At 38.4% G+C, this 27,653-nt stretch overlaps 1 long non-coding RNA gene and 1 other non-coding gene across 2 annotated transcripts; both read left to right on the top strand.

Annotated features, from left to right (window-relative positions):
* The first annotated feature begins 12,172 nt into the window (after nucleotides 1–12,172).
* LOC126675990 (small nucleolar RNA R71) lies at nucleotides 12,173–12,279 on the top strand. Its single transcript, XR_007640169.1, has one exon. It is a non-coding gene; the product is annotated as a small nucleolar RNA R71 (small nucleolar RNA).
* A 10,790-nt stretch (nucleotides 12,280–23,069) lies between these two features.
* Nucleotides 23,070–26,161, top strand: LOC126671887 (uncharacterized). The gene is made up of 3 exons (XR_008790460.1): nucleotides 23,070–23,257; nucleotides 25,335–25,408; nucleotides 25,869–26,161. It is a non-coding gene; the product is annotated as an uncharacterized LOC126671887 (long non-coding RNA).
* The last annotated feature ends 1,492 nt before the right edge of the window (nucleotides 26,162–27,653 follow it).

Genomic DNA, 27,653 nt, shown 5'->3' on the forward strand with positions numbered 1-27,653 from the left:
AATGATGAAGAAAAAAAGTCACAAGATAACCTAAACAACACTAAATATATGTAGCCCTAAAATTGTGTAAACAAGCGGCTGGATTAATAATTTTGTGCTGGACTAAAGTTCAAAAAGAAAAGCCCAAAAGTTAAAAGCTTTGAATTTGGAAAGATATACACTCTTATATGTCTCAATTCAGAAAATCTTATACGTCTATTTTTTAACTATCCGGTTGGACCGGTTCAACCTCGAACCGTTCACCACACCGGTTCTCTTGCCGGTCCGGGTTTTAAAACATTGCTCATATTATTACGATACTCTTTTACGGATACGTATAAATTAAATTTACGTTTAAATTTAATTTACATATTCCGAATTTATCAAATCACTTTCCGTGATTTAATTTAATAACCTTAGATAGTCAAATCTTATTATTATCCTTTGACTATTAAATTTAGTCTTTTCGAAAAGTTAAGCACTTTCTTTGGCGGATTTATCACAACGCTCTTCCCTGTAACGTTAAGATTGCGCAAAACATTGTCTCTCCTTTTGTGCCTGAGGTGTTCTATCTAGGAAGAATCTGACATCCAGGCACTCAAGGAGTGCGAGTTTGTTCGCGGGTTGTGGTTAGCATCTCCGTTGGGCCTCCAGGTAGATTTATCGGTTTTTCCTCTATGAAGGAGTATATCGTAAATATGTTCAGGTCTTTAAAGTATCCAGATTTTTGTGTTGAGCTTGTGGGTTATTTGGAATGATGGGATTAATCTAGTGTTTAATTTGAGAACTCCGCCTCCTAGATTATTCCATTGCATTGCGGGCTTGCTGAGAAATAAGACGGATGTTAATCCTCAGTTGCATATGAGAGCTGCAAACACAGGCAGAACCTGATTGCCCCGCCTCTACAAGTTTTGAAAGTGAATATGGACACTGCGATTTCAGTGGGTCGTAATATATCGGTTTCTAGTGCAAAATGCAGAGACTCGTTGGGCAAAGTTGTGCGATGCGGTATGACTGTTCTCCCGGGGATCATTAATGTTGAATGTGCTGAAGTCGCTGTTATCAGATTTAGGGTGAGAATGGTTAGCAATTTGGGCGCTAACGAGCTGAGGTTTGAGTCTGATTCTTTAGCTGTTATTAACAGATTTAACCAGCCTAGTAATTCTATGGATCAAGTGCAGCTTATAGTTGAAGACTGCATGTTGCTTCCACGGGTTTAGCTGCTAGTTTTTGCTATATCCCTAAATTGATAAATTAGGTAGCCCATTCTCTAGTAAAATGGGGTATTTTTTAGAAAAAGTTTGTAGCTTTGATGGATATGCTCCTTATCTTGTTAATGAACTTGTAACTTTCTCTTTAAGTTAATAAACCTCTCCTTTTCTTCTCAAAAAAAAAAAATGGGTTCGTGGACACAATCAGCTCTTATAATTTGATATCTTATTAAAATTACCGATTTATTAGAATAATCCAATTATGAATATCATGTCATATGAGCAACAACTAATATAATCTTTAATAAAAATGGAATAGATAAAATTGGAAATAACTAGAAATTTGAAAAACTGGTAAACATGCATCAAAGCAATAAAAATTGACATATGACTGTGATTAACCGATCATGATAAACAGGGAAAAGATTGTCCTATTCATGCATCTAATCCTGTATTTCTAGCAAATAAGACATATTTTTATTACAATTACATGCACAAAACCTAAAAAAAATGTATATGTCAAATTGATTTTATTAATTTACCATATTGAATGTCTAACACAACAACTATTATATTTTCATGTTAATCTTGTGATTTATAGGTTTTTGATTGATTTAAAATTAATTAGGTGATTATTATCTTTATTTAGTTAATAATGAAATTTATAGGCTCACACCTGTTGTTGGCAAATAATCGCAAGTGTACGATATCGCGCAAGTAATATAACTTGGAAGACCAAGTATCGATCCCACAAGGAACAATGAACTAAACAACTAATTTCTAATATTCTTTAATTGGCTAGTAGGAAAATAAATGGATTTGTGTAAACTAATTATAATCTAAGTGAATTTAACTCAAGTAATTAGACTAAAAATCTGAAATCAAACAAATAAATTGAAGAATAAACAATAATGGTAAAAAGCTCAAGAATTGATAATTCCAAATAAACTAGTAGAAGAATGGATCAAAATTTATCTAGTGATTTTATTGTGAATCGAGCTATCCTAATGCACCGAATCCCGCTCTCTCAAGCCTCAAAGATTCAAATAAAATCACAACCTAATTAGCTAATCAATTATTAACTTGCTCTCACAATATTAAAACTGAATTAAATAACTAAATTGTAATTATGAAGCAAACTCAACGACTACCTAAATTCCAACCCGCTCTCACGGTGTTTTCCTCTAAGTTTTTAATTACCTATGTCTATTTAATTAACAATCTCTCAATTAGTTAATTAAACACAAAATCATGAACTAAGTGATCAAATTAATTCAAGCATTAATCTTAGTAATTAAAACACAATTTTACTCACTTGATAAATCCTAATCCAATTCGAAAACTAATCTAAGTGTTCATATCAATCCCCGAACAAAGGATTTAGTTACACATGCTTAAGCTTAAATTAAACAAAGAAAAAGATGAAGAATTAAACATAATTAGAACAATAAATACCGGAGTTGTCAATTTCGGAAGAATCGTCTAGATTAAACTTGAAATCTTCACAATCGTTCTTTGCAGAAACTAATAATAAACTACTTATAAACTGCTGAGAAATAGAAGCTAAAACGCTATTTTAGGAGAATGAAAATAAAACTAAAGTAGTCTAAATTATTCTACGTCTTAAATTGAGTCTAGTACAAGGTCTTTATATAGTAGGAGAAGTTCCGGAGTCTTCTAATTCGTATTGCAAATCAATTTGTAATAGGAGTTGTAATTGTGAGTTGAGGAAGAATTTCACTCCAAATCAAATCCTGAAGCATGCGTGTTTTACTCTTGTCCCGTTCTGGAAGCCCTTGGTTCCGTTCGTGACATGCCTAATTTTCTTCTTTCCCGAACGGAACAAACCATTCACGTTCGAAAAACTTGTAGACCGAAAGCTTTGATATCAGATTCCTTCTTGAGTCCCGAACGGGACAAGGCTTTTCCGTTCGGGACTCATGCTCACTCTGCATGTTTTCCGTTCGGGACTCATCTTTTTCGAACGGAACAATCCTTTTTTCCTCAATCTCGTTCGTGAACTTCAATTCCTTCGTCCGCTTTCTACTCGTACACGCAATCCACCACAATTTTGCCCCAAATAGTCGGTTTTCACCTAATTTCCACTGAAACACTAACAAACACTATTAAACGTAAAAACGCCAAATAATGTATAAAAACAATACTACACATAATGAAAATCGACTAAAATCGACCCTAAATATAGGAGTAAAATACTCCTATCAAACCTCCTCACACTTAACCTTTGCTTGTCCTCAAGCAAGAAATAAATCTTACTCTACAAAATATGTTAGAAATCATTAGCATATAACTTAACAATAAATCAATCAAAGAAATCCCCGACCCTATGAATAATATGAAAAACAACCTTCTAAAACCGACAACTAAATAATGATGCAATCAAATAACAATAATAATTTTATGACATAATTCAATATAACAACGGTTACTAACTCATTAGTACAAGGTCAAATTGAATCACACTTCAAGCCTCACTATCACTTGCGGGACATGGAAAATAATCAATTTTTCACTTAGGCAAATCATAGCACAATTCAATAAAAACTAAGCTAATGGCATCAATATTTCAACAAGTAGGGTATATAACAAAGAAAGCTCACAATTGAAAACATGAATACTCACCATAAGCTTGCTCATAGTCCCGGACTCCGCTACTTGATTCGGTAATCAACGAAAATCATATGGTCTTTTATTGGGTTGTAATGTGGCTAAGGTAAAGGGTAGGTAAAAAGGTTAAACAAAGGCTAATTATCAACTTAATATACTATTTATTACTACTATTAACTTCTAGGTTGATCTAACTCCGGTTTTGCGTTTATGTGAACTTATAACTTTCTTTTATTTTTGAATTTACGCTCTACTCATTGCTTTTTGCAATCTCAGAATTTTTCTCTTTTTGAAGCTTTTTGCTTGCAAATTTCTATCTTTTTTTTTCTTTTTCAATCTTTTTCAAGGCGCAATCTTAATCTTTAAAGCACAATGTAGTTCACTTTTCTTTTTTCACTAATCTTGAGTTATTAATCACCTATATTCATCATAGTCATAACAAATAATATATCAAGTCGATAAGGTAAACAAAAGAGGTAAAGCATAGAACGGTAAAATGTATAAAATATGGTAAAAATAATAAAAAGGTTTAAGGCTCAAATTGGTGTAATCTAAGGGATAAAGGGTAGTCTATTTAAGTGGTCTAAAAGAAAGGTTATACCTAATTGCCATAATCATCTAATTGTTGAAAACTCAATCGTGTAACTTTAAACGGACACCGAGCAAGTTCTAGGAATAAAACATGAAATCAATACTCACAACAAGGAAATTAAGCTCAAAACTCTCAAAAGTGTGTAGTGTTATGCCATAAACTCAATTCCTACTTAAATTATGCTACTCATGCCAAAAGTTTAAAAACGACTATAAAAATAAACAATCAACATGTCATGAATCCGCATCAAGTTATTCAATTATGTTTCAACGATTTGAACAAGTCTAAATTTTGAATTCACCCTTATTTCATCGGATTATGTCAACGAATTATTAAGTCATTAAGCAAGCATCGCTTATCAATTGTCGAATTAAGAAAACGCGTTCATACATTCATTGATTCGGGGAAATCTAAGATTGACAAATTAATTAAGATACACACCAAATCAACTAACACTTTCATATTTAAAAGACAACGATTTAAAACGATACAAGACCTTGAAATAAACTAATTTAACACCTAATACAATCTACTAAAAAGAAAATAACAACTTAATAAAAATAAACTAAAACTGAAAATAAAGATAAATCACCGAAAAAATAACCCAAACGAAAAGTAAATTTTTCTTCCCCCCTCCTCACACTATTTCTAGCTATGTCCCCAAAGCTAAGAAATAAGATAAAAATAGAAAATTGAAAAGAGTTTGGGTTTAGAAAAACAAATCTCGCTCTAGTCAAAGGCCGGTGGATCCGGTGATGGTTCCGGTGATGGATAACGCTCTCCGCCGGCGGCATTAAAGTAACCCCGAAGAAAATCCTCTTGCCGATTAAGTCGTGCTCGCATTCGATCTTGCCTCCATTATAGTTGTGCAAGACCAACATGTTGTTCACGTCGGATATCTTCAAGTAATTTTTGGTTAGTTTCCCAACCAACCCGGTTTTGCTCCCATCCGATCCGGTTTTGCTCAACCAACTCAGAAAACCGTTGGTCAAACCCGGAAACATGAGCCGCTTCTCCGGCTTGAGAAGTTCCCGCGGGTTCCTCCCCCGCTCTTCTTTCTTCTCCACCTTCTACTTCCCGTGCTACCTCTTCTCGCCGTGTTCGTGCCACCAATCGTACCCTTCTATTATAGGGAATAACTCTTCCCTTTTTCACAAACCCGGCAACATCCAAATGGTTCATATTAAGAGACCGTGCTAGAATGGTCTCAAAAGTCGCCAAAGTAGACGCCGTAGGCATACAATTGTATTTTTCCGCCAAAGCACGAATAATGAAACCATAGCCAATCTTGGATAATTCGGATGGAACTTCCCTCAATCGCTTCAAAAGACGATACGCCGTGTTGACTTGGTATGCTTCTATCTCCGGATGCAAAATAGCATTCAAAGCTAAAAGATCACTCTTGGCCACCTTCGTATATTCACCACGCCCGCCAAACGAGTGCCCAAACCACTTCACAAACACCACAATAGCGATGTCTTTGATTTCATTAATTTTGGACCCCCTTGTCCGATAATCATCACGATCCGTCAATTCCCTCCATATCTCCACTTGATCAAAGTTTTGATCCCAATCTATCAACCCTGTTCCCCTCATTCCAAACATTTCCACCAAATCTTCAACACTAAGTGTGTGGCTAGTGTTGTTGATGCGGAAAGAAATAGATGAAGGAGAACCGCTAACCGGTTTGAGAGTAGAGAAGAATTCACGAGTAAGTTCATCGTAAGAGTGATGACTAACCTTTGCCAATGCCGATAACCCCAAAATATCCAAATAACGCTCCACCTCATCCTTGATGCCAAGGCTCTCCATATCATCAAAATCGATTTGGAATGGAATTACCATTTCCCTTTCTTTGATACTCAAATATAAATCACCTTCCTCCTCCGTATGGATTTGGAAAGGTGCGTTATAGCGAGTAGTCAATATCGCCGAGGTGTTAACCCGAGATGAGGATGGAGCGGTTGATTTAGTACGTACCCTTCCCACGGCCGGTAGGGGTGGATTCGCCGCTTCTTGATTTCTCGTGCTTGAACGACGGATTGGTTGATTTTCGGCATTCTTGCTTCGCACCATGATTGCGGAATGAGAGTATTTCTAATAAATTTGGAGAATAAGAAAAGAAGAATATTAGAAGAAGAATATGTGTGAAATAGAAAGTGGAAAAATGCAAGGTATTTATAGGAAAAATAAATCAAATCTCAAGATTTCCCTCCACTAATTTCAAACTCTCCATTTAATAACTTGAAATTGATTTAACGGTTTAGATCGAAGCCATGTAATCAATCCAAGTGAAATTGAAACACTAATGAATGGTTCGGATTTGCCAAATCATCAATCCAAGTGAAAAATTCAAATTTTTACAAAGCACAAATCTCAAAGAAACACAAGTTTCAAAAGAAACACAAATCTCAAAAGAAACACAAGTCCCAAGAAATCTACTACACTTTAATTCAAAATTCAAAATTCAAATTTTTCAAAATTTTTGATGTTTCCCGAACGGGAATAATTTAATCCCGAACGGGATTAGGCTTAATTCTTGTCCCGTTCGAAACAAGGCAAAATTTCCTTGTTTCCCGAACGGAATTATGGCTTTCCGAACGGGACAAAGGCAAATTTTGCCTAGTCCCGAACGGAAGTACCCTTTCCCGTTCGAAAAAGCTAGAAGCCGAGGGCTCTTTCTCGAACGGGAATAGTGTGTCCCGTACGGGACTAAGGCAAAATTTGCCTAGTCCCGAACGGAATTACCCTTTCCCGTTCGAAAAAATTGAGGGCTGAGGGCTGCTTCCCGAACGGGAATAGCCTTTCCCGAACGGGACAAAGGCAAAATTTGCCTTTTTTCGAACGGGAAAGTTTTTTCACGAACGAAAACCTCCTGAAATATTGTATATACCTGCATAAACACACAAAAACACACCCCGGAATTAAACGGAAATAAATAAACAAATTAAAAATTAAATACGCATAAAAGGAAAATAAAATAAATAAAACAAAACACGTAACCTCTCGAGATTGCCTCTCGAGTGCGCTTTATTTTTGGTCAAAAGCTAGACCGTGGCCCGGAATTTATGTAGGAGTGGTGAACGTGATTTGTTCCACTACTTGATCCGTCAAAGGTCCAAGATACGGCTTGCACCGTTGTCCATTTACTTTGAAGATTTCACCACTAGAGTTCTCCAATTCCAAAGCTCCATGACTTGCCACCGTTCGAATTTTGAAAGGACCGCTCCAACGGGATTTTAATTTCCCGGGAAATAATTTGAGGCGCGAGTTGTAGAGCAAGACAAAAGAGCCCTCCACAAACGTTTTAGGCACGATATGAGCGTCATGCCATCGTTTCGTCTTTTCTTTGTAAAGCTTGGCGTTTTCATAGGCATTTAACCGAAATTCGTCCAACTCATTGAGTTGAAGCATACGTTTCTCCCCCGCCGCTTTAAGGTCAAAATTGAGCTTTTTAATGGCCCAATACGCTCTATGTTCAAGTTCCACCGGAAGATGGCATGCTTTCCCAAAAACAATACGATATGGAGACATTCCGAGGGGCGTTTTAAAAGCCGTACGATATGCCCATAATGCATCATCTAGTTTCAGTGACCAATCTTTCCTTGTGTTATTAACCGTTTTCTCTAGAATTCTCTTTAGCTCACGGTTAGAAACTCCAACTTGCCCGCTTGTTTGAGGATGGTACGGAGTAGCGACCCGATGATAGACTTTATATTTCCGCATCAAGGCATCGAATTGCCTATTGCAAAAGTGAGATCCACCGTCGCTTATTATTGCTCTAGGAGTCCCGTATCGATTCATCAAACGTTTGAGAAAATCCAACACTACTTTGGCATCGTTAGTGGGTAATGCTTCCGCCTCTACCCATTTTGAAACGTAATCTACGCACACCAATATGTATTGCTTTCCAAACGACATAGGAAAAGGACCCATGAAGTCTATTCCCCATACGTCGAAAAGTTCCACCTCTTGAATGTTGGTAAGCGGCATTTCATCTCTCTTAGATATGTTCCCCACTCTTTGGCATCGATCGCAATGACTAACAAAGTCTTTTGCATCGCGAAATAGCGTAGGCCAAAAGAATCCGCACTCTAGCACACGAGCGGCGGTCCTTGATGTACCATAGTGACCCGCATAATCCGAGGAATGGCATTGACTAAGTATAGGCATCATCTCTTGTAGTGGTACACATCTCCTCAAAATCCCATCTCCACACACCTTGAAGAGGTATGGTTCCTCCCATAGAAACCGTTTAGCATCGCTCAAGAACTTCTTCCTTTGGTGGTAAGTCAAATCCGGTGGCATTATTTCGGAAGATAGATAGTTTGCGATATCCGCATACCATGGCGTTTCCACTTCCGAAAGTACCATCAACATCTCATCCGGAAACGTTTCATTAATCTCTACGCCACTTATAATTGGTTCCGGAATCTCTAACCTTGACAAGTGGTCGGCGACGACGTTCTCCGTCCCTTTCTTGTCGCGAATTTCGATGTCAAACTCTTGCATAAGAAGCACCCATCGGATTAGTCTCGGTTTAGCATCTTGCTTTGCAAAAAGGTATCGAAGGGCCGCATGGTCCGTATAGATGATAACCTTAGAGCAAAGTAAGTACGACCGAAATTTATCCAATGCGAACACCACCGCAAGCATCTCTTTTTCGGTGGTGGTGTAATTGAGTTGAGCACCCGCCAATGTTCGGCTCGCATAGTATATCACGTGAAGCTTTTTCTCCCTCCGTTGCCCCAATACGCACCCGAGTGCTATATCACTTGCATCACACATGAGTTCGAAAGGAAGAGTCCAATCGGGTGATGAAATAATTGGGGCCGAGATAAGGGCTTCTTTCAACCTAGCAAAAGCATCAAGGCAATCATTAGTAAATTCATAAGGAATATCTTTAACAAGTAAATTAGTTAAAGGACGAGCAATGGAAGAGAAATTTTTGATGAATCGTCGATAAAATCCGGCGTGCCCTAAGAAGGCACGAACTCCCTTTACGGTAGTTGGTGGTGGTAATTTCTCGATGATTTCCGTTTTTGCTCTATCTACTTCAATGCCGTCCTTGGAGATTTTATGTCCCAAGACAATTCCTTCCTCTACCATGAAATGGCACTTCTCCCAATTCAAGACTAGATTGGTCTCCTCACACCGGGCCAACACTCGTTCAAGATTATTTAAGCATATCTCAAAAGAGTCCCCGAATACCGAAAAATCATCCATGAAGACCTCCATAATATCTTCAATCATATCGGCGAAGATGGAAGTCATACATCGTTGAAATGTTGCCGGTGCATTACAAAGACCAAATGGCATTCTCCGATAAGCAAACGTTCCATAAGGACATGTGAAAGTTGTTTTCTCTTGGTCATCCGGGAAGATAAGAATTTGATTGTACCCGGAATATCCATCGAGAAAACAATAATAAGCGTGGCCCGCTACCCGCTCCAACATTTGATCGATAAATGGTAACGGAAAATGGTCCTTCCTCGTCTCCGTATTCAACTTGCGGTAGTCAATACAAACACGCCATCCCGTTACCGTCCTAGTGGAAATTTGCTCACCCTTCTCGTTCTCAATCACCGTCATCCCCCCTTTCTTTGGAACGCATTGTATGGGACTAACCCACGCACTATCGGATATGGGGTATATAATTCCGGCGTCGAGAAGTTTTACTATCTCCTTGTGCACGACCTCCTTCATATTTGGATTCAAACGCCGTTGTCTTTGAGCCGATGCTCTTGACTCATTTTCTAGGTGGATCTTGTGCATGACCACCGAAGGACTAATTCCTCGGATGTCCGAAATTTGCCAACCGATCGCCAATATATGTTGCTTCACCACTTTGACAACTCTCGCTTCTTGTGTTTCCGACAAGTTGTTTGAGATGATGATGGGAAGAGTCATGTTGTCGCCCAAAAACGCATACCGTAAGTGAGATGGTAACGTTTTAAGCTCAACCTTTGGTGGAGAGATAGAAGAAGGTGGTGTCACGCTCTCTCTTCTAATCAAATTTTCGGCTTTCGGCTCATCTTCTTTGGAATATTCTTCCCCGGAAGTTGCTTGTGTCTCCTCGGAATGGAATATGACTTTTGAAACCGGGAAAAGTTCTTCCACGAATTCATCAATCATATCCAATTTCATGCATTCCACCTCTTCAAAAGTGTTGCGCATAATCCTTTTCATATCGAACTCTACTTTGTCATCATCGATACGCAAAGTGAGTCGTCCGGCGTGCACATCTATCAATGCCCTCCCCGTGTTCATGAAAGGGCGCCCAAGAATCATAGGGCATGTTTTATCCGCCGCATAGTCAAGTACGACAAAATCCACCGGAAAGATGAATTTGTCTACTTTGACTAGAACATCTTCTACCACTCCGTATGGCTTTTTGAGGGAGTGGTCCGCCAATTGAAGCATCATTGATGTTTGCTTCAAGGTTTGATCACCAAAAATATCCCTGAAAAGAAACAAAGGCATTAGATTGATACTTGCCCCTAAATCACATAGACAATTAATTGAATTTAAATCGCCTATTTTGCATGGAATTGTAAAACTCCCTGGGTCCTTAAGCTTGGTGGGCAAGTCACTAAGGATGAGTGAGCTACAATTTTCCGTTAGGGAAATTGTGCCTTTGTCGTCCCAACTCCTTTTCTTCGTTATGATTTCTTTGAGGAACTTCGCGTATTGAGGCATCTCACGCAAAGCATCCGCAAAGCTTATATTGATTTGGAGTTTTTTGAAAATTTCCAGAAATTTATGGAATTTTTGGTTATCCGGCGTCTTCTTCAATCGTCCCGGGAAGGGGACCTTTGGCACAAATGGAGGAGGAGGTGGCGGTTTTACATATGGAAGTTCGGTTACTTCCTCCTCATTTGTTCCCGTTGTTAGATCGATTGCTTTCTCTTTACTTGCATGTGGATCATCAAGTTCTTTCCCGCTTCGGAGTTCAATGGCTTTTACTTGCTCCCTTGGATTTGACTCCGTTGTAGACGGTAAACCCCCTTGAGCTCTATTTTGAAGCGAGATGGCAAGTTGAGAAATTTGAGTCTCGAGATGGTGATTGACGGAAGCTTGGTTCTTAAAACCGGTTCTAACTTCCTCAATAAGCTTGTCAATCTTGCTCCCCTCATCCGTATTCCGATTTTGAAAACCGGGTGGGGGTTGTGGTCGGTAGTTGTTGAAGTTGCCTTGGTTTTGTGGACCACGGTTTCCTCCTTGAAAATTTGCTCCTCCCATATTTGGGTTGGCATTGGCTTGACCCGCATTTTCCCTCCATGAAAAATTAGGATGATTCCTCCACCCCGGATTATAGGTGTTGGAATATGGGTCATTGCCTTGCCTTTGCCCATTGACATAGTTGACTTGCTCATTTGAGTTTTGATGTAGGACGGGGCAATCCATTCCCGAATGATCGTGCCCATCACAAGTCTCGCAACCCATTTGAACTACCGCAAGTTGAGCATTCCTTTGATTTGCTTGTTGTTTGTACATCTCGAGTTGTGCTAGAAGTGTCGCATTCTTCGCTTTCATTGCTTCAAATTCTTGGGTTTGCTCGAGGGTCATGATACCCTTTTGAGGTGGTTGCCTCAACCGCTCGGTTGACCAAGAACAACTATTTGTAGCGAGTTCCTCTAGCAAGTTATTGGCCTCATCATAAGTTTTCTTCATAAGTGATCCTCCCGATGCCGCATCAATCGTTGCCCGTGTAGCCTCATTGGTACCATTGTAGAAAATAGAGACAAGATGCTCCCTCCCTAGATGATGATGCGGACAATTTCTTTGAAGCTCTTTGAAGCGTTCCCAAGCTTGGTATAGAGATTCACCATGTAATTGGAGAAAATCTATAATTTCCTTGGTCATCCTTGCGGTCTTACCCATAGAGAAATACTTATTGAGAAAAGCTTGTGCCAATTGCTTCCATGTTGTGATTGAGGTGCTTGGAAGTGATTGAATCCAATTCCTCGCCTTATCCCTCAATGAAAAAGGAAAAAGACGAAGCTTGATTTGATCCTCCGTCACATTATGGATTTTGAATGTGTTGCATACCTCCGTGAATTTTGAAAGATGGGCGTTTGGATCCTCGCGTTCCAACCCATAAAATTGACAACGACTCTCAAGTAGTTGAATCGTTCCCGGCTTGATTTCAAAATTGTTAGCGAGTATAGGAGGTGCAAAGCATCCATAGTTGGCGTTGTCTACGTTGGGTAAGAAGAATTCACCCAAGGTACGTCTTGCGGGAAGAGGGGCGACCCTCTCGTTTGGCCTATTAAGAGCTAGGCCATCATGTAGTGGTGGTGGAACAATCCCCTCGTGATTCAACGGAGGGTTACGGTCGTCCTCCATTGTTTTGGATTTCTGCGCTGTTTTTCGGATACTTCTTTCGAAGGATGTTAAATCTGACTGAAACGGTTCTAGCGGTTTTCTGGCACGTCGTGTATTAGGCATACACTAACCAAAACTCCTGCTCAAACAAAAACAAGAAAACCAACGTAAAATCCAAGAATCACAAAGTATAAAAATAACTAAATAGAACTAACTCAATCTAAGAATAAGATACTTTTAATTAATTTAATTGCAATTGCTCCCCGGCAACGGCGCCAAAAACTTGTTGGCAAATAATCGCAAGTGTACGATATCGCGCAAGTAATATAACTTGGAAGACCAAGTATCGATCCCACAAGGAACAATGAACTAAACAACTAATTTCTAATATTCTTTAATTGGCTAGTAGGAAAATAAATGGATTTGTGTAAACTAATTATAATCTAAGTGAATTTAACTCAAGTAATTAGACTAAAAATCTGAAATCAAACAAATAAATTGAAGAATAAACAATAATGGTAAAAAGCTCAAGAATTGATAATTCCAAATAAACTAGTAGAAGAATGGATCAAAATTTATCTAGTGATTTTATTGTGAATCGAGCTATCCTAATGCACCGAATCCCGCTCTCTCAAGTCTCAAAGATTCAAATAAAATCACAACCTAATTAGCTAATCAATTATTAACTTGCTCTCACAATATTAAAACTGAATTAAATAACTAAATTGTAATTATGAAGCAAACTCAACGACTACCTAAATTCCAACCCGCTCTCACGGTGTTTTCCTCTAAGTTTTTAATTACCTATGTCTATTTAATTAACAATCTCTCAATTAGTTAATTAAACACAAAATCATGAACTAAGTGATCAAATTAATTCAAGCATTAATCTTAGTAATTAAAACACAATTTTACTCACTTGATAAATCCTAATCCAATTCGAAAACTAATCTAAGTGTTCATATCAATCCCCGAACAAAGGATTTAGTTACACATGCTTAAGCTTAAATTAAACAAAGAAAAAGATGAAGAATTAAACATAATTAGAACAATAAATACCGGAGTTGTCAATTTCGGAAGAATCGTCTAGATTAAACTTGAAATCTTCACAATCGTTCTTTGCAGAAACTAATAATAAACTACTTATAAACTGCTGAGAAATAGAAGCTAAAACGCTATTTTAGGAGAATGAAAATAAAACTAAAGTAGTCTAAATTATTCTACGTCTTAAATTGAGTCTAGTACAAGGTCTTTATATAGTAGGAGAAGTTCCGGAGTCTTCTAATTCGTATTGCAAATCAATTTGTAATAGGAGTTGTAATTGTGAGTTGAGGAAGAATTTCACTCCAAATCAAATCCTGAAGCATGCGTGTTTTACTCTTGTCCCGTTCTGGAAGCCCTTGGTTCCGTTCGTGACATGCCTAATTTTCTTCTTTCCCGAACGGAACAAACCATTCACGTTCGAAAAACTTGTAGACCGAAAGCTTTGATATCAGATTCCTTCTTGAGTCCCGAACGGGACAAGGCTTTTCCGTTCGGGACTCATGCTCACTCTGCATGTTTTCCGTTCGGGACTCATCTTTTTCGAACGGAACAATCCTTTTTTCCTCAATCTCGTTCGTGAACTTCAATTCCTTCGTCCGCTTTCTACTCGTACACGCAATCCACCACAATTTTGCCCCAAATAGTCGGTTTTCACCTAATTTCCACTGAAACACTAACAAACACTATTAAACGTAAAAACGCCAAATAATGTATAAAAACAATACTACACATAATGAAAATCGACTAAAATCGACCCTAAATATAGGAGTAAAATACTCCTATCACCTGTCACAACCCGATTTTCGAATCGTGACCGGCGCTAGGGAATGAGAGTGGTAGATTCGAAACCTGTAGCAAGCCTAAAATCACAATAACTTTTTCGCTAACAAATAAACATAGAGTGACCATACAAACAGAAGCAAGTATACAAACATATATACATATATACACTAGTTCGATCAATACAATACATATGAGAATATCACTTCCGTACAGAGTACGTTTAGCCCAACGATATACAAATATATAACTAGTGTACTAGGTCACATCACGGGCGACTAGCACTGTGGCAAAACAATGTATGACGTAGCCTACAAAAAGATACATACACAACAGCAAGTATAAACAAAACTATCTCAATACATTGTTGTCTCAGGCCACGACTCTGTTAAAAGGGAGCACGTATTAAAAGAACATGGTTCTTTCTTTATTTTTTGTGGGGCTTCAGACCCTTTTTTTTATTTTTGCGGGGTATATGGCCCTTTTCTTCTTTGGGGCTTCGGGCCTGTAAGATCCCGTACTTTTAAACTATTTTTTTTAATTTTAATTATAATTTTTGCATCCCGTCAAGTTTTAGGTAATTTATCATTATTATTATAATATATTTTTATTTAATTTTATTTTAGTCGCTCGTTGATTTGATCGTGGTTCGATTCGTGTTCGATTAGTATTATTGAATTTTGACCTATGCAAATTATTTATAAAAAATAAATAATATTAATCATTAATGGATAGAATCCATGCATGAATAAAAAGGCCCATGCATTCTTACTCATTTGTGTCCACGTTTTTTTTGGCCCATCCTTTTAGTGACTTCTTTCAATTTTAATGGCCCTTTTATTATATATTTTAGGCCATATTTTTATGCAATCATATTATGGTTTTGTTATAAACCTAAGAAGCAGCAGTGGTTGAAACCTAAAGAAACAGCAGCAGTTTATATAATTTCTGCGTCTTTTTTCTTTTAGTCATTAAACGTTCTTTGCTCTCTTTTTTTTCCCTCTGAAACCTAGCCGCCACCCTTCTCTAAACAACTCTCAGGAACGTTTAAAACTTCATCCCAACTCCGTTCGATTCCAAGTTTTGGTAAGCTCACGTTTAACTTATTTCTTGTTTCGATATCGTCATGGAACGGCTCTTGAATTCTTTCTCATTGTATTAGCTTAAATCCGATTGTCTCTTGACGGTTCTCATCGACTCAGAGATCTCTACGATCGTTACGTGCTGGAATCAAGAAAGGTACGTGAATTACCCTCCGTTTATCGCCGTTTCGATTCGCCGTATTCTTGTTGTTTTCTGCCATTCTTTTGTTCATGATACTGCTGTTTTGAATCGGGTTTAGCTCATTGCTTAATGTCACCATCCCGTGTGTTTAATCGTTAGGTTGGTTTTGTGCGATGGGTTGTACAAATGGATCGTCGTCTTTCTCGTTCGTTCATGTGACGTTCTCTTGTGTAGGTTCATTATGAATGTAGTTACTGTGTTGTTATAGTTGGCTTAGGGTTCTTACAAAATCTGTTACGAATTATACCTTAAGATCATGGTGTGTTTCAAGTGTTAAATTTTGTGAAATCTTGTTATGTTGATTTCGTTTTGGCGGGATTGAGTATATGCAGAGACATGGCTTTGTTCTTTTAAATTGGGGAAGATGGTCAATTGGCCATTTTGGTCACCAAATAAATTAATTGAAATCAATTAAATCCATATCTATGTTTTCATTCAATAATAACTTTTGTAATGTTTCAAATTAAGAATTTATCACTTGAATACGATAATTATTTTAATAATCTAAATTAATATAATTACTCGGGTAATTAAATTTAATTTCGATTAATACATCAATATTGGCTAATTTACATTTTAGCCGTAAAAGTTTCTAAAAGTTTATTCAAGTTAAGTTTTATCTTTTGGATCTTTGTTTGATTTATAATTTGGTAAATTGAGAATAGATAATTAATTTTTATTTCGAATATCAAATTTGGCTAAAGTACAGTTTAGCCCATAAATGGCTAAAGTACAATTTAGTCCCTAAACTTTATAAGACTTATTTGATTAAGTTTTGGTTGTAACTTGGGTTACTTGAATTATAAGATATTAAATTCTATTTTAATATAGATAATTATTTTATCAAGTATCTAAATTATAAACTCGGGTTTATAATTTAATAAAGTTTTGGTTTGGGTTAGACTGTGGTCGCCCAACAAGTGGGAAGAAGTTTGGTAGTTTTTAATAACTCGGCTGACTCACTAATATGGATTTTAACTCGGATTTATTTAAATTAATTTACGAATCATTTTAAATATGTTATTATGATTTGTACTCTGTAAGTTTGGTTATATTTGAAATGCATTTAATATAAGTGTTTATTAAATGTGGCTTGATATTGTATTATGCTAGTCCTATGTGGTGTCTAGTACTCTTTAGAGTTAGGGTCTGATTTTAATTATGATTTTAATATTTTATTTAGACCCGTCGACTGTTCGTACTTCAGAGGCGAACCAGAGTTAGGTGCTTGTCAGGATCACGTGGATTTAGCAAGCAGTGAGTTTATATCTCTATTTACCTCTTTATTAAGCAAATGTATTATTTTGTATATATATATATATATATATATATATATATATATATGTATAAGCAGCTTTTGAACTGTTTTCGGCATTGTGGATTTGATTTGGAACGTGCTACTCGATGGGCATCATCGGGACTGCGTGCGCACCGGTAATGATTATGGTATTGAGGTAGGTTTGAGATACGTCTCACCTTAGTGAGGGCACCGGTGGAAGATACGTCTTCTGGGCTCACTATTTATTAAGTGATAGTCGGGGATCGGTTATTAAGATACGTCTCACCGACACGACAATGGATTTAGAATTGTGGTTTAGGGTTTCATTGATAATCCATAATGAAAATGTTTTATTAAACGTTTTAAAGGTTTTTAACTTAATAAATGTAAATGGTTATATAAACTCTACTCAGTAAATCTGACCCCGTTGTTTTCCCAAATTTTCCAGGTTTATGATTTGAGCGTTGGTCTATCTCAGTTTCTTCATTCTCGGAGGTTTTATTTTATTTTCAGAATAAAAGAGTCGAACTGTTTTAAACTCTTAGACCGCAGTAGTAGTATCAGTTATTCATGTCTTAGTCTTTTATTTATATTTTTGACTATTGTTGTTGGATTTGTCCAACTATTACTTTATCCCTTTTGGCATGATAATTACAGTGTTTATGGTATTTATATTATATTGCCATACTGTTGGAGATTTTTCTGAGATAAGCGTAATTTAAATATATATTGCTTTATGTACTGCTAGACTAGGCTGAAGTATCGGTTGCCCCCGAGCATGTGGTTTTATGCAGGTACATTGTTTAAATGTTATAAATTGATTATCCGCAAGGCTAGCTACGGGTTTTGGTACAACCATACCCATACCCTAGCGCCGGTCGCGATTCATGAAAATGGGTCGTGACAAACTTGGTATCAGAGCTTTGGTTTCAAACCAAGGCCTTTTAAATGTTAAGTGTTTATTTGTTTGGCATGTTAAGTGACTAAATTGTCCTAAGAACTACTGCGGAATTAGGATTCGAGTCTTGTCTTTGAAACGTCATCTTTTATTTTCAAAACTTTCTGCCTACTCCTATAGGAATGTCGTGAGTCAGTCGTGTGAATTAAATTGCTTATTGCTTATTATATGGTTGTTTTCACTTGGGTGATTACTTGTTGGCTGATTCGCCATTTTGTGTTTATTTGGTTAAATATTGTTTGTTTTGAGAATTTTTGTTTCATTCTTAGGAAGGAATACTCGTACTCGTGCTGCGGCTCAGCGAAATGCTGATGTTGATGATGCAATCTCCATGGAGGTGGATCAGAATGAACCAGAGGTTCATGCTGGTAGAGGACTAGCAGGCAGAGGCCCAGCTGGTCGGGGTCGAGCTGGTCGAGGTCGTGGTGGCCGAGGCCAAGCTGGCAGAGGCGTAGGACGCGGTGCTGCAGGGGGTGCTCAAGCACCAGGTGCGGCACAACCTGAGTTGGACGATTTCGACTTCAACACGTTTTTGGCTGGAGTCGCTGCGTTACAACTCAACCAGGTTCAGCTGCAAGCGGGGCAGGTCGCTTTGCAGGATCAGTATGCGGTTTTGGGTCAGATTGCTCAGCAACAGTAACCACAGGCTGGTGGTGCAGTAGTTGGTGGTGTCGGAACCGCTGACAGGGATCTGGTATTGGCTTACATGAGGCTGAAGCCAACTGAGTTTGACGGTTCTGGAGACGCGCTGGATTTTCTCGAGGAGGTTGAGCAGAATGCTCGGCGACTACAGGCTACTGAGCGTCAGACCGTCGTTCTAGTCGAGATGTCGATGAAGGGTTCAGCTGGGGACTGGTTTCGTAGATCTGTTCATGCTGACATGGCTACCATCTCTTGGGCTCAATTTGTGGAGAGATTCAGAGCCTTCTTCTTGCCGTTCTCTGTGACAGAGGGTCATAGAGACAGGTTGCTTACACTTACTAGGGATGATAGGTCAGTATCTGAGTACACGACAGAGTTCGTGAGGTTGGGTCGATTCGCTCCGGACTTACAGGCAGATCCGCAAAGAGTGAACGACAGATACGTAAAGGGCTTAGGGCGCGATTTTGTTAGTTTGCTGACTGAGACACGCAGAGACTTTACAGACGTAGTGGACAGTGCTCGGCGTATGGAGAGTTCGTTATTACAGTTTGGGGAGATTTCTGGTCCTTCTCAGACCAAGAAGTCTTCTGGCCTTGGACAGCATAGTGGTGGTGGTAGCTACCAATCGGCACCTTCTCAGTACAAGAACAAGAAGAGGGGTGTCAAGAAGAGTTATCAGCCGTACACCTACAGTTCAGGCAACAGCGGTAGTAGCCGCAATTTTGGGCGCGGTAACAGCGGAGGTGCTAGTTTTCCTTTCTGCCAAAATTGCAGACGTCGACATCCGGGCGAGTGTCGTCTAGCACCAGGGGGCTGTTTTACTTGTGGCCAGCCGGGTCACTTTGCCAGAGAGTGTCAGGCATCTGGGCAGCAGATGTCGGCAGCTAGTGTCGCTCAGCCATCCTATCAGAGTCAGAGACCAGCGTTCTCTGCACCAGCAGGGTTTTCTCAACCTGCTGCTTCTTTTGGTGGCCAGCGGGGCCGAGGTTCTGGAGGGCGTGGTTTTGGAGGCCGTGGCAACAGTGGTAGAGGTTCTAGCAGCTATGGTACCGGGCAGAGCTCTCAGCAGCAGAGTCAGGGTCAGGCCAGAGTTTTCGCCTTGACTTCTCAGGATGCCCATGCATCTAACGCAGTGGTGCAAGGTACTCTTCAGATTTCTTTCGTAGATGCTCTTGTTTTATTTGATGCGGGTGCAACCCACTCTTTTGTGTCTACGTGTTTTTCTGCTAAGTTGGGTGTAACACCAACAAATCTGTGTGAACCTTTATCTGTTTCTACTCCTTTGTCTGATTGTGTGGTTGTGGACGTTGTGTATCCATCGTGTTCCGTGGTTATCCATGGGAGAGATTTACGTGCTGACTTAGTTGTTTTGGATGTACTTTCTTTTGACGTGATTTTGGGGATGGATTGGCTGGCGCGCCATTATGCTTCGATCGACTGTCGAGGGAAGTCGGTTGCGTTTCGGATTCCAGGTGATCTGTCCTTTTCTTTTCAAGGGGAGAAGGCAGAGACACCGAAGAATATGATTTCTGCGATCAAGGCAAAGCGGATGATGAGTAAGGGTTGTCAAGCTTTCTTAGCCGTGGTTCAAGACATGGATGCTGAGGTGGGCAGTATGAACACTGTCCCTATAGTGGATGAGTTCACTGACGTTTTTCCAGATGAGTTGCCTGGATTACCACCTGATCGGGATATCGAGTTCTGCATTGACGTTGTTCCTGGAACTGGTCCTATTTCGATACCGCCGTATCGAATGGCTCCTGCTGAGCTGAAGGAGTTGAAGGAGCAGTTGCAAGAACTGTTAGACAGTGGTTTCATCAGACCGAGTACTTCTCCGTGGGGTGCTCCAGTTCTGTTTGTTAAGAAGAAAGATGGTTCCTTTCGGCTTTGTATCGACTACAGGCAGTTGAATAAGGCTACCATCAAGAACATATATCCTCTTCCTCGCATCGACGACTTGTTTGATCAGTTGCAGGGTGCGAAGTGTTTTTCCAAGATTGACTTGAGATCCGGGTATCATCAACTTCGGATTCGGAATGTCGATGTGCCTAAGACTTCTTTCAGAACGCGTTATGGGCACTTCGAGTTTCTAGTCATGTCGTTTGGGTTGACTAACGCACCAACAGCGTTTATGGACATGATGAATCGGGTTTTCAAGCCGTTTTTGGATCAGTTTGTTATCGTCTTCATTGATGACATCCTGGTTTATTCTCGGAATGAGGAGGATCATGCTTATCACTTGAGAACTATACTACAGACCTTGAGAGAGCATCAGTTGTATGCTAAGTTCTCAAAGTGCGAGTTTTGGCTGGAACAGGTTACCTTCTTAGGACACGTGGTGTCGAAGGATGGGATCAAGGTTGATCCTAAGAAGATTGAGGCGGTTATGGATTGGCAGAGGCCGAGGTCAGTTACCGAGATTAGGAGTTTTCTTGGTTTAGCTGGCTACTACCGTCGGTTCGTGCAGGATTTCTCTCGGATATCTGCACCTTTGACTAAGCTGACACAGAAGGGTGTTAAGTTTGAGTGGACCGATAAGTGTGAGGCAAGTTTCGAGAAACTGAAGGAGATTCTGACTACAGCTCCTGTTTTGGCGTTGCCTTCTGGCATAGAGGGTTTTACTGTGTACTGCGATGCTTCTCGGATTGGCTTGGGTTGCGTGTTGATGCAACATGGCCAGGTGATCGCCTATGCTTCTCGTCAGCTGAAGAAGCATGAGGTGAATTACCTTACTCATGACTTGGAGTTAGCTGCTGTGGTTTTTGCTCTAAAGATCTGGAGGCACTACTTGTACGGTGCGACTTGCGAGATCTTCACTGATCACAAGAGTCTGAAGTACATCTTTGATCAGCGAGAGTTGAATCTGAGACAGAGGAGGTGGCTAGAGTTGCTGAAAGACTACAACTGTACCATTCAGTACCATCCTGGTAAGGCTAATGTGGTAGCCGATGCACTGAGTCGCAAGTCTTCGGGCAGTTTAGCCCATATTTCTGAGGTTGGGCGTAGACCCATGGTTCGAGAGTGGCATGGTTTGATAGCTTCGGGCTACGGTTTTCAGGTTTCTCAGAACGGGAGTTTGTTGGCACAACTGCAGGTGCAGCCGGTTTTGATTGATAGGATTAAAGCTTTACAAGCTGAGGATCCACAATTGAAACGGATTATGGATGAGATCCATCTGGATGGGAATTCCGAGTTTGTTTTTGTTGACGGAGTTCTCAGGTTTGGTTCTAGACTGTGCGTTCCGGATTTGGATGGTTTGAGAGACCAGATTCTGGAGGAAGCGCATAGGTCAGCTTACAGTGTTCATCCGGGATCTACCAAGATGTACCATGACCTCAAGGGTACGTATTGGTGGGGCGGAATGAAGAAAGATGTTGCAGAGTACGTTTCCAAGTGTCTGACTTGCCAGCAGGTGAAGCTGGAACATCAGAGACCTTTTGGCTATCTGCAGCCACTACATATTCCAGAGTGGAAGTGGGAGCGGATTGCCATGGACTTTGTTGTTGGTTTACCACGTACTCGACAGGGGTACGATTCCATCTGGGTGATAGTTGACCGTATGACCAAGTCAGCTCATTTCCTTCCGATCAAGGTTTCGTATCCTGCTTCGAAGTTGGCTCAGTTGTACATCGACAGGATTGTCAGTTTGCATGGTGTACCGGTTTCGATTTTTTCTGACAGAGGTTCTATTTTCACTTCGAGGTTCTGGAAAGCGTTACAGGAGTCCTTGGGTTCTCGTTTGGACTTCAGTACAGCTTTTCATCCTCAGACTGACGGTCAGTCTGAGAGGACTATTCAGACGTTGGAGGATATGCTCAGGATGTGCATTCTTGATTTTCAGGGTAGCTGGGATACTCATTTGCCGTTGATTGAGTTTTCCTACAACAACAGTTACCATGCGAGCATTGAGATGGCACCTTATGAGGCTCTGTACGGACGCAAGTGTCGATCTCCTATCTGCTGGGAAGAGGTCGGCGAGCGGAGGTTGTCTGGTGCTGAGATTATTCAGATTACCTCAGAGAAGGTACCGTTGATAAAACGGAGGTTGGAGACAGCTTTTAGTCGGCATAAGAGTTATGCAGATCCGAAGAGGAAAGACATCGAGTTTCAGGTGGGAGACTTTGTGTTTCTTCGGGTTTCGCCTATGAAAGGCGTGGTTCATTTTGGTGTCAAGGGAAAGTTGGCTCCGAGGTACATTGGTCCCTATGAGATTTCAGAGAGGATTGGAGCTGTGGCTTATCGTCTGGTTCTGCCGCCAGACATGTCGTTAGTACATCCTGTTTTTCATGTTTCTATGCTGAGGAAGTGCATCTCATATCCTTCACATGTGATTGTGCCTCAGAGCGTTGAGATTGACCAGGAGCTGTCCTATGAGGAACAGCCAATTGAGGTTGTTGATACGCAAGTGCGTAAGTTACGGAACAAGGAGATTCCGATGGTCAAAGTTCTGTGGCGAAATCATTCTGTTGAGGAGTGCACTTGGGAGACGGAGTCCGATATGCGGAAACGTTATCCTTTCCTCTTTCCTTGAGGTACGTGTATCGTTGCTTACGTGTTTTAGTCGTTTGTTTGTGTACTTGTTGTGCTGTTAAGTTTTGTTTATTTGCATTTTAAATTCGAGGCCGAATTTTTAATAAGTTGGGGAGAATGTAATATCCCGTACTTTTAAACTATTTTTTTTAATTTTAATTATAATTTTTGCATCCCGTCAAGTTTTAGGTGATTTATCATTATTATTATAATATATTTTTATTTAATTTTATTTTAGTCGCTCGTTGATTTGATCGTGGTTCGATTCGTGTTCGATTAGTATTATTGAATTTTGACCTATGCAAATTATTTATAAAAAATAAATAATATTAATCATTAATGGATAGAATCCATGCATGAATAAAAAGGCCCATGCATTCTTACTCATTTGTGTCCACGTTTTTTTTGGCCCATCCTTTTAGTGACTTCTTTCAATTTTAATGGCCCTTTTATTATATATTTTAGGCCATATTTTTATGCAATCATATTATGGTTTTGTTATAAACCTAAGAAGCAGCAGTGGTTGAAACCTAAAGAAACAGCAGCAGTTTATATAATTTCTGCGTCTTTTTTCTTTTAGTCATTAAACGTTCTTTGCTCTCTTTTTTTTTCCTCTGAAACCTAGCCGCCACCCTTCTCTAAACAACTCTCAGGAACGTTTAAAACTTCATCCCAACTCCGTTCGATTCCAAGTTTTGGTAAGCTCACGTTTAACTTATTTCTTGTTTCGATATCGTCATGGAACGGCTCTTGAATTCTTTCTCATTGTATTAGCTTAAATCCGATTGTCTCTTGACGGTTCTCATCGACTCAGAGATCTCTACGATCGTTACGTGCTGGAATCAAGAAAGGTACGTGAATTACCCTCCGTTTATCGCCGTTTCGATTCGCCGTATTCTTGTTGTTTTCTGCCATTCTTTTGTTCATGATACTGCTGTTTTGAATCGGGTTTAGCTCATTGCTTAATGTCACCATCCCGTGTGTTTAATCGTTAGGTTGGTTTTGTGCGATGGGTTGTACAAATGGATCGTCGTCTTTCTCGTTCGTTCATGTGACGTTCTCTTGTGTAGGTTCATTATGAATGTAGTTACTGTGTTGTTATAGTTGGCTTAGGGTTCTTACAAAATCTGTTACGAATTATACCTTAAGATCATGGTGTGTTTCAAGTGTTAAATTTTGTGAAATCTTGTTATGTTGATTTCGTTTTGGCGGGATTGAGTATATGCAGAGACATGGCTTTGTTCTTTTAAATTGGGGAAGATGGTCAATTGGCCATTTTGGTCACCAAATAAATTAATTGAAATCAATTAAATCCATATCTATGTTTTCATTCAATAATAACTTTTCTAATGTTTCAAATTAAGAATTTACCACTTGAATACGATAATTATTTTAATAATCTAAATTAATATAATTACTCGGGTAATTAAATTTAATTTCGATTAATACATCAATATTGGCTAATTTACATTTTAGCCGTAAAAGTTTCTAAAAGTTTATTCAAGTTAAGTTTTATCTTTTGGATCTTTGTTTGATTTATAATTTGGTAAATTGAGAATAGATAATTAATTTTTATTTCGAATATCAAATTTGGCTAAAGTACAGTTTAGCCCATAAATGGCTAAAGTACAATTTAGTCCCTAAACTTTATAAGACTTATTTGATTAAGTTTTGGTTGTAACTTGGGTTACTTGAATTATAAGATATTAAATTCTATTTTAATATAGATAATTATTTTATCAAGTATCTAAATTATAAACTCGGGTTTATAATTTAATAAAGTTTTGGTTTGGGTTAGACTGTGGTCGCCCAACAAGTGGGAAGAAGTTTGGTAGTTTTTAATAACTCGGCTGACTCACTAATATGGATTTTAACTCGGATTTATTTAAATTAATTTACGAATCATTTTAAATATGTTATTATGATTTGTACTCTGTAAGTTTGGTTATATTTGAAATGCATTTAATATAAGTGTTTATTAAATGTGGCTTGATATTGTATTATGCTAGTCCTATGTGGTGTCTAGTACTCTTTAGAGTTAGGGTCTGATTTTAATTATGATTTTAATATTTTATTTAGACCCGTCGACTGTTCGTACTTCAGAGGCGAACCAGAGTTAGGTGCTTGTCAGGATCACGTGGATTTAGCAAGCAGTGAGTTTATATCTCTATTTATCTCTTTATTAAGCAAATGTATTATTTTGTATATATATATATATATATATATATATGTATAAGCAGCTTTTGAACTGTTTTCGGCATTGTGGATTTGATTTGGAACGTGCTACTCGATGGGCATCATCGGGACTGCGTGCGCACCGGTAATGATTATGGTATTGAGGTAGGTTTGAGATACGTCTCACCTTAGTGAGGGCACCGGTGGAAGATACGTCTCCTGGGCTCACTATTTATTAAGTGATAGTCGGGGATCGGTTATTAAGATACGTCTCACCGACACGACAATGGATTTAGAATTGTGGTTTAGGGTTTCATTGATAATCCATAATGAAAATGTTTTATTAAACGTTTTAAAGGTTTTTAACTTAATAAATGTAAATGGTTATATAAACTCTACTCAGTAAATCTGACCCCGTTGTTTTCCCAAATTTTCCAGGTTTATGATTTGAGCGTTGGTCTATCTCCGTTTCTTCATTCTCGGAGGTTTTATTTTATTTTCAGAATAAAAGAGTCGAACTGTTTTAAACTCTTAGACCGCAGTAGTAGTATCAGTTATTCATGTCTTAGTCTTTTATTTATATTTTTGACTATTGTTGTTGGATTTGTCCAACTATTACTTTATCGCTTTTGGCATGATAATTACAGTGTTTATGGTATTTATATTATATTGCCATACTGTTGGAGATTTTTCTGAGATAAGCGTAATTTAAATATATATTGCTTTATGTACTGCTAGACTAGGCTGAAGTCTCGGTTGCCCCCGAGCATGTGGTTTTATGCAGGTACATTGTTTAAATGTTATAAATTGATTATCCGCAAGGCTAGCTACGGGTTTTGGTACAACCATACCCATACCCTAGCGCCGGTCACGATTCATGAAAATGGGTCGTGACAGGGCCCTTTATTTATTTTCTTTTGGTGGGGTAATAGACCCTTTGTGCTTATTTGATAGGGTCTCGTACCCTTTTTTATTCGTAGCAATATTTGCGAGGCAAGAACTTTTATTGATGTTGAGAATTTGCTTACAAACTACTGTAATAAATAATAAAGAAAATGGAACATTTATCGGGTAGGTCCCGAATCCCTACTAGCGATGTGTTATTTGCTGATTCCACTTCATTCTTCCCTTTCGTAAGCTGGCTTCTTTGTCTTTTGGAGGTCCACTATTGATTTTTTTTTGCCAGAGATAACAATATTTAAATATGTATATAGAAGAATGACCATCCCATGAAGAAAATGAGTCATTCTTTAAATAAATAAGAATAAGTGGACTTTGTAGCTACTATACGAGCCATCCAAATACACATCCATTTAACAAATTAAGATAAACCAAAGTTTAAATAATTTGTTAAACAAACGGTAGAACGATAAAAATAACTGATAATATTAAAAAAAAAACATATCGTTAGTATAAAGGATATGACACTAGTAGTACCTTGTGAGTTTATTGCAATATGTAATAGCGTAGATTGAACAACTATCCAGAAAAAGTTCCCCAATATAGCATACCTGTTCATTTATTTTTTTAAATAAAATAAAATAATAGTTTAGCGTAATCATACCTGATGCTGTAGGAGTCTTCCCGAGTTATCTACTGAAAATAGGAGTTAGAGGGGCCGACTGGGAGGCCCCTCATATAGAATTGGTTTTTTAATTAATAATTAAGTAGTTATTTTAATTAATCTATTACATTTGTAAATTAAATAGTTATTCTACAAGTCTATTGGGAAAGATAGTGAGAAATATGGAAATAATAATTGTTTTCTGATTTTGGTATTTTATTTTTTATTCATCATCATTGAAATACTGCGTTTCTTATTTTACTATAAATTAAAAATCTAAAGATAACATGACCAAGTACAAATACACAAGTTCTATATGCTTTTTTTTTAAAAAAAAAAAAATTACATGTCTTACATTTGTTTTAAGTTTGTCAAACTTACCATTATATTGATTTGAAAAAATAGAAGTACATAATGTTTCTCAGCAATAGTTGCCGCATTTTACAAAATTTACTGAATAACTCCTAAAAAGGAGGATATAAGGACTTATTAGCCACTTCATGGGTCATCCAATTACACATTCGCTTAACATGTGAAAATTCGCAAGAGATAAATGACAATGATAAACGAACGGTATTAAAAATTATGACTTCTATTGTTCCGGTGTCTCCTTACTTTATGCTGCAATGATCACATTTAAGCAATCACCTTCAATAATT

This window comes from Mercurialis annua, linkage group LG3 (assembly GCF_937616625.2).
Source record: "Mercurialis annua linkage group LG3, ddMerAnnu1.2, whole genome shotgun sequence".
Classification (NCBI taxonomy): Eukaryota; Viridiplantae; Streptophyta; class Magnoliopsida; order Malpighiales; family Euphorbiaceae; genus Mercurialis; species Mercurialis annua.